The following is a 7,847-nucleotide window of genomic DNA, read 5'->3' as shown; positions in this document are numbered from 1 at the left end:
ATTTTTTCCTGCAAGAAACGCCTGAAAACATTAATGTATGCATGTAATTTATTGCCTTTAAATAAACCATTTTAACCTTCAAAATGTCCCCAAAACCCCTGTGTTATTTTGGCTTTATATCTATTTTGTTTACATCTATATGCCATTGTTAAGGGGAAATTGCCATTCCATAATGCCATTATGTCTACTGTAATTTCAGAGTAAATGGTGATGGTTGCCATTACATTAAAACAAATATTCTGTTTATTTTATTAATGCATGCATAGGATGTTATAGGGTTAATCTGGCTGAGGCCCTGAAAGGGTGTTAATGGAGGATCTAAATATTGAAATATTCCTTAAACATTCCTTGAAGGCCTGGAATGGTCAAGTGAGTTCTTTGAGTTTAGTTATTGGTTTGTTCTGAAATGCATTTGTTCATTGCCCTTCAATACCATCTGCATTTTCAGTCCCCAACATGGACCCTCCTTGGTACGGGCTGCCTTCTGTTGTATTCTTGGCCAACCAAGTAAATTAGGGTCCAGTGACAGAAAGCAGATGGTTAGAAACTGAATACATTTCTACATAGTTCTCCACACGGACCTGCAGAGAACCTCATGATCAGACATCAGTGGAAGAAAATGGATTTAAAAAAGGAAATAACCACCCAGATTTGGAAGCATGGCTCCTCTGGATTGAAGTCATTGTTTCAGAGATTTTTTACTCTGTTGTGTTCTGGTGTTCGTAAGGTGTATCACCATGGTTAACATGGTTGAAGTTTTATCATGTGGGTATTTAAACACATCTCAACCTTTTTAATAATTTAGATTTTTTGCTGATGTTTTGATATTTGCATGTAAATGCATCTGTAAATGTAGAATTGTATTTATTTCAGCATAACACATTCTGAGCAAGAAGCAATTACTAACTGAGCATTAGCGAATGGTTTTATTTAAATGTTGAATGCACTGAGCCTGGATTTGCGATATTAGCAAGACAGGCAATGATGTGCCATCCCGTTTGGGATCAAAGTCCTTATTCTGTCAGAAATAAAAAGAAAATCCATTCTCCTCACTTCACACACCAGGCGTCGAGCTGGAGGCCTATGCTTGAAATCCTGCCTTCTCCGCTAAGACCGTGGCCGCCCTCTGAGTCAGTGCTATGCTAAGCTTATGCTAACGGATACTCATCCATCATGCCCTAACATGGCCCTCCACTGTCAGCGAGGCCAACAGATATGATTTATTCAGACTTACGACTTATTAAGAAACCCCTTACCACAAACACACACTTGTGTCACAACACCAAGGATGGGGAGGACCTTGACCCCATACAAACTGGTTTAATGTTATGTGGGACTAACCAACATATAGGGCTCTACTGGGAAAGGGAAAGTGGAAATGGGAATAGGAAAGGTTATGGGGACACTCCACTCTCACACACCACCTGTAACACATGACGCAACAACTTTACATTTACACATAACCAAGACTCTGACCAAAACCCACCAAACACTCACCGTCCACACACCTTACAAAGCACCAACCCGACATACTCATACACACACACACACACACACACACACACACACTGTGACACTGACAGATTTGCAAGACTGGCCCCAGAACACTGGTGCAGGTACTCCTCTAAAGAAAGAGAAACAGGTGTAGAAAATTGGGAGGGGGCAGGGCCTGGACTCAGTACCCTGGGATTGTATTCACGAGTTGACACTGGACCCCGGGGAGGACAACCTTTTCCTCTGTCCTGTGTCTGTGCATTATAGTAGCCCCACCTACACTGTATTGCATACAGTGACCTAATATTATATACACAATATCTTAAAATATGTTTCAAACTATAGAACACAATTGGAATACTTCAATCTTCTGCCAATATTTCATGTTGTACGACCGAGAGAGTATTATTGCGAATAAAATGACAAATGAATAATTGCTGCAATCAATTTCACAATGACAGGAACATACGAAAACAGGGTTAAAAAGAAAAAGGATATAATGAGGATGGGACACAGCAAGGACACATTTATACTAATAATCACAGATGCACACAGTAAGGTAATCAGGGGAAGACAGAACACAAAACTCTAGGTCTAGGAACCAGGGAACTGGAGGATCTGGAAATGTCAGGACCATGACACATTTAGGCAAATCAAAGTTTGATCAACGTTTCACATAAGGGTTTCCATTCTGTTCGCCCGCAGCTAAGATAAAAAGTGGTTTTGTTTTCACTGATGTGTACTGTGGGACTTTTGGACAGTAATGTTTCACACTTTGCTTAGATTAGAAAAAAATGTTAAAAGTAGTAATTAACAGGGAAAAAACTATGAGAAAGTCAGTGGATACACACTTTTCTGGCCAAAATGTAACCGTGCACCAATTCCAAGCCTGCTATCAGCCAGCCTCAGGGCTTTGAGAACCTGGCTTGGTGTTGGAGTTAAAATGTAAAGGTCACTGGATGCTGGATGTAATTCATCCTCATTTATTGCAGCATAAACGAGAGCATGCCCCACGCCGCATATCCAGATAGGCCCTGGTGCAAGCAATCCTTTATATATCCTCCTTGTTCTCAACAATGCCCGGCCATATTTCATGGCTCATCATTTTCATCATAATCAATTGAGGAACCAATTATCTGAGCTTGTTTTAAACTTGTGATGTCGGGCCGTGTGGCGAGTGCCTCTGTTCTTTGTCCTGGTGATTATATGGCCTGGGTTCTGCAATAAAACATGTTCTAGCACACGGGCAATGCGCCTCCCTGAGCACCCAATTTGTTTAAAAGGCACAGTCTCTAATCTGGTGCTGTCAGTCCACTGGCTACTCCTCGCGGGAGGTTTATTTATTACTTTATCCTTGTTGTTATCTGCTCCTGCTCAGATCCATTCTATCGCAAATCTGCCTTCTATTTAAGCACACGCAGGCTTCCCTTTCATGTCAACAGGCTATTCATGGAATTAACGTGACAGAAAGCCGTATTCTGTTTTAATAGTCACGTAAACTACGGCAGGTATTCGGAGCAGAAATCAGAGCCGCTGTGTCGCCAGAAAGAAAGGAGCAAAGCTTTGTATCCGAACACGTTACACCAGATGAGCAAAAAGGGCGTGTGTATCTAAATTGGAATATATTTGCCTATATGCACATGTGTGGCGAGAGAGACAACACTGAGTGTATCGTTCATCAGTTTTAACCACGTGGGGCTCAGATCGACGGTGAAACCTGCTCACCAACAGGGACATGGGCTCTGCGTCTGTCTTTGGGCAGCCACACTGTTCCTACACACAACCTCTGCATTCTGCGCGCTCTCTCTCACTCGCTCTCTTTTATCTTTTATCTGATTTGTGGCGAAAACGGGTTAAAAAAAAAAAAAAGCAAGCCTGTTTGTTTGAGGCAATCTGAATCAGCATTCCTCCGGTAGCTAAGGCAACTGCCGTCGGACCGCCGGTTGGGCTGACAGTGCTGCTGCTCTCAGGCAGAAGAATGGCTTGGCAGCTCTGCTGGAGACACCCCCACTCTGTCCCCGCACCGCACTTCCTGTGTGCAGAGGAGGAACTTTTCTCCAAGCCGCTTATATCCTTCCACCTTGGCTGGATTTGGCAATTATGCAAACAGGCTGAACAGAATCGCTTTAGAGGTGTCATAGAAGCGGTTGATTACTTTCTTTAAGGTTATTATTTGGGTGATCTAATGATCCTCTGCCCTTAAAATTTCTGGAATGACCTTTGTGTTTCATATGCTGAAGTATCCACTTCATCCAGGGCCATGTGCGAAGCCGGTCTAACCTTAATTATACAATCCACCATGTTGTGCAAAGAGGACATTTACTAATTGCGCCCTCGTTTTTTTTTTTTTTTTTTGGTTTTGTTCTTGTTCAGCAGGTCCATTCTAGTCTTCATGGTGCTCCACTCCATATGAGGGGAATTTACCTGGGCAGTCATGGCTCTGCAGGGCTCTGCAGAGCCATGCTGAAAGTAACCCGGCGTACTAGAGAGCGCAGTAGAGGCAGGGTCACAATTAACCCGATTCAGGCCAATTAACAAGCATGCAAGAGAGTGTATCCACAGCGAGCACTCTCCGTGTGAGCAGGAGCAAGATCATAGAATGAGAGATGAGAGTCATGGCATGTCATGTGACAACAGAAAGGCCCTAAAATACAAAGCAACAGGCATGTTGAACGTAGTATGTGTATACTACGTATATACTATGGTGATGTCAGGGACACTTGCCATTTGCCATTGGTATTAATTCAACTGGGACTAATCACAGATAGATTTTAAACATTTAACCCGTTATAATTAATACATTCTGTCAGTGTTGTGGTAACTGTATGCTCACGAGTGCCAATCATTGTTTCTTGCTTTGCAGCTAGAATTTGTGTTGGGTAAATTTGGGTAATTGTGATTGTTTTTCCCATGTGGGCACAACTTCCAGAACTGTAGTTTTTGCCTGTACTCTGACCGCATTGTTGAAACAGGATCTGACTGGCCTTCTTGTCATGTGCCTGTAGAAGGGATTGCTCCCATGGCCGTTCTCTCTCAACAGCAGCTGATTCTCCTCAGTCAGGACCCATTAGCTGGCCTGCCAGTCAGAAAGGGTTGGAGTTAACACAGGCCCAGGAGAGGAGTTAGCTGTCCTAATGTTGCCTTTAAATGTCGGCATCCCTGGTGCTGATACAAATCGGTTCACTCGCTGCAGTACTGATCTTATCATGGTATGTGTTTTTATAATAAAACTATAGTATACTAAAGTATTTATAATAAAACTAAACTTGAACACACTATTCAATTGAACAAGTTGACAGAAAATGGGTGCCATATCAATAAAAGAAAATATAGTATAAAGGAGGAAACCTGTTTCTCTTTTTATTATTATGGATTTTTAAACAGAGTATTGCTTAACCTGTTAATATATTCATTTTTGTTCATGTCCATTTAGTATTGAGTAAAAAATTAACAGGAAAATGCTGTGAAGGTAAATCATATTTTAATGATCAAATAAAATAGTTTGAACCTACTTTGCTCCCCTATATAGCTCCCCTGCTTTCTGCAGGGTTGCTTGTGACTTGTGACTCTCACGACTTGATTACTGTAACTCCCTTCTAGCTGGTCTACCTCTAAGTACCATCCGACCTCTACAACTCATACAAAATGCAGCAGCACGACTGATCTTCAACCTTCCCAAATTCTCCCACACCTCCCTCTGCTACATTCCCTCCACTGGCTCCCAGTAGCTGCACGCATCAGGTTCAAAATACTGATGCTGGCCTACAAAGCCAAACATGGAGCAGCACCATCCTACCTCACAGCCCTTATTACACCTCGCACTGCACCTCGAATACTCCGAGCCTCCAGTACTGCTCGTCTGGTCCCCCCATCTCTGAAGGTAAAAGGAAGACATTCATCTAGACTCTTCTCCGTCTTGGATTGTATTCATTGATGAGGGTCCTAATGAAACAGAACTGATCACTTCATCGATGGTAACTTGAAAGCACGGTGTAACTCGGTCTGGATAAGGGTGTCTGCCAAATGCCTTAAATGTAAATGTAAATATCTGTACATTCCTATGTACTTGTCATTATGCAGGTTCCATTCTGTATGACTGTGCATTGTTTGTTGTATTTTGACATTTACTGTTGCTTCCACTATTATAATTTCATATGCAAATGTACATTCTGCGTGACAGAATGAGCGACCCAAAAAAGAAGAACAGCTGTCCACTAATCATGTCATTAAGCTGGTTCTATTCAGTTTGTCAGCGGCTGTGCATTTTCTGTTGCGTTTTTGGCCATTGTGCCATTTTCCTGCTCCATCCTAAAATGTTATAATGTCGTGCAAATGTGCAGTTGTGCCTCATGCTTTTGTTTCAGTGTGACCATTCTCAATGCCATACAGGAAAATAACCTAGTTGTGCCCATGTAAGGTCACTTTACCGGTCACCTCTTTATGTAAGACTGAACCCTTATAATGGATGGTAGCATGCATGATTTTATTTTATCCAATCCACCATTATTTTTAGCATAGTATGGTAAATATACAAAATTCTTTTTGTATTCTCATAAATTCATTTTACATTCTTAATGTTGATGTTTCAGAAAGAAAGTTACAAAGCTACTGCACTCTGTACTATATCATTATCAGTCACATCAAAACATTATATTTCTTCACCGTTTCGTTATATTTACCTGGGCAAAATGCTGAGGGGTATTTTTTTTATACATTCTGTCTGCTGTGATCATTATGCAACACAATGCTAACATACTGTACTTAACTTAACTGTCTTTGGTTGCACTGCTCTATTGTCACCAGTAGCTACAAAATATGATTGGCAATGAAGGCGGAAAGTGGACAGGATCCGTGTTCAAGCAGAGCTGTTTACATGGCCACGAGCACCAAGGCAACCTGTAAGAACTCCTACAGACCATCACAGCCTGAGGTAGGTGAGGTGACCTCCCTCCTACCTCCTCCATCAGCAAGACACTAGGAAGGTGTGATGACACAAGAGCGCCAACAGGAGGCCAATTTCAGCCATCCAGAAATGGGGGAGATATACAAGATATGAATTCAACCACAAACATACATTTGGCTCAGAGGCTTCTTGCTTGCTTTTTAGGACTTGCATGTGTGCATCTGGTCTATTTTAGTGTGCATTCATGGAACGCTGAGTACTGGCAGGGTATGCTATTTAAAGCATACAATATGAATTATAGAGCAAAGTTCCAAAGCAACACATATTGCTTCCATTTGTGCTACCCCTGAGCGCAGGCATCTGCAGAGCGACATGGCCTAGAAGATGGTACTGCAGGCTGCTCCTGACGGAGCGGCGGTGTGCCACGGAAGGTGGCTGAGTCCCATCTCCTGGCACAGGCCCAGAACGGTGTACTGTGTGGTGGATGGTGCCTGCAGGGCTGCCACCTGGCTGGTGCTTCCTTCAGTCATCAATAGAGTGCATCTACAGCAATTCTGTAAATGAGCATTACACAGACTATACCCCTTCTGTTCTCAGTTTAGTACACGGTGAACCTAACCAGAGCATAAGGGAAGACATACACACATTTTTTAAATTAACTGTGACTATCTTAACAGTACAATATGTATCAGTGTTTGATATATATAATAAATATTCTCTTATTTAGTGACGTAACTGCTGTTGGTATGATTTTTCCATATTCTATGGTATGCAACATTGATTTTGTTCAGCCTTAAGGATGAGATTGGTTCTGATTGGTTTCCTGTTTTTTGATTGCTACTGTACATTGACCTTGACTGACTGACATCACTCACCAGTCTTGGGAAGGTTACTTTGAAAATTTAATTTGAAAATTACAAGTTACCCTATTTAAAATGTAAAAGTAGTGTAACTATTTTAATGACTAAATAGAAGCTATGTAACTAATTTCACCTAATTAAAATGTACATTATGAATGAATATTCTTAATTTTGAAATCTGGATGTTGTAACATGGCATTGTTTACCTTACAGCAGTCCTGTGAGGAATTTCATGGTTGGTCCAGGGTCTTCTGCCCTTCTCACCTCCATCACAGTATACTACACCTGTCCACTGTCAAAACACACCTGGCACAGGGGTGTAGCATCCCACATGTTTCTCCAGCACACCACCTTTCTCGCAGTGTCACATTAGGGTGACATGCTTGAATTAAATTAACTTATAATCACAGCTATAACCACCTTTCCTCAATCTTGGTTTTAGAGCCAGTTCAATGCTTTCTTTCTATTGGTCGTGCTTTATGCAAAGGTCAAAGTTCAACTAAGCATAACTTTTTGACATTACGTTATAATGGTGGACATTGACTAGCAATAACAATACTGTTGCCTGTCCCTTTACTTTATTATGACAG

The sequence above is a fragment of the Denticeps clupeoides genome, chromosome 17 (assembly GCF_900700375.1).
Source record: "Denticeps clupeoides chromosome 17, fDenClu1.1, whole genome shotgun sequence".
Lineage (NCBI taxonomy): Eukaryota > Metazoa > Chordata > Actinopteri > Clupeiformes > Denticipitidae > Denticeps > Denticeps clupeoides.
Note: the sequence above shows the minus strand (reverse complement) of the source record.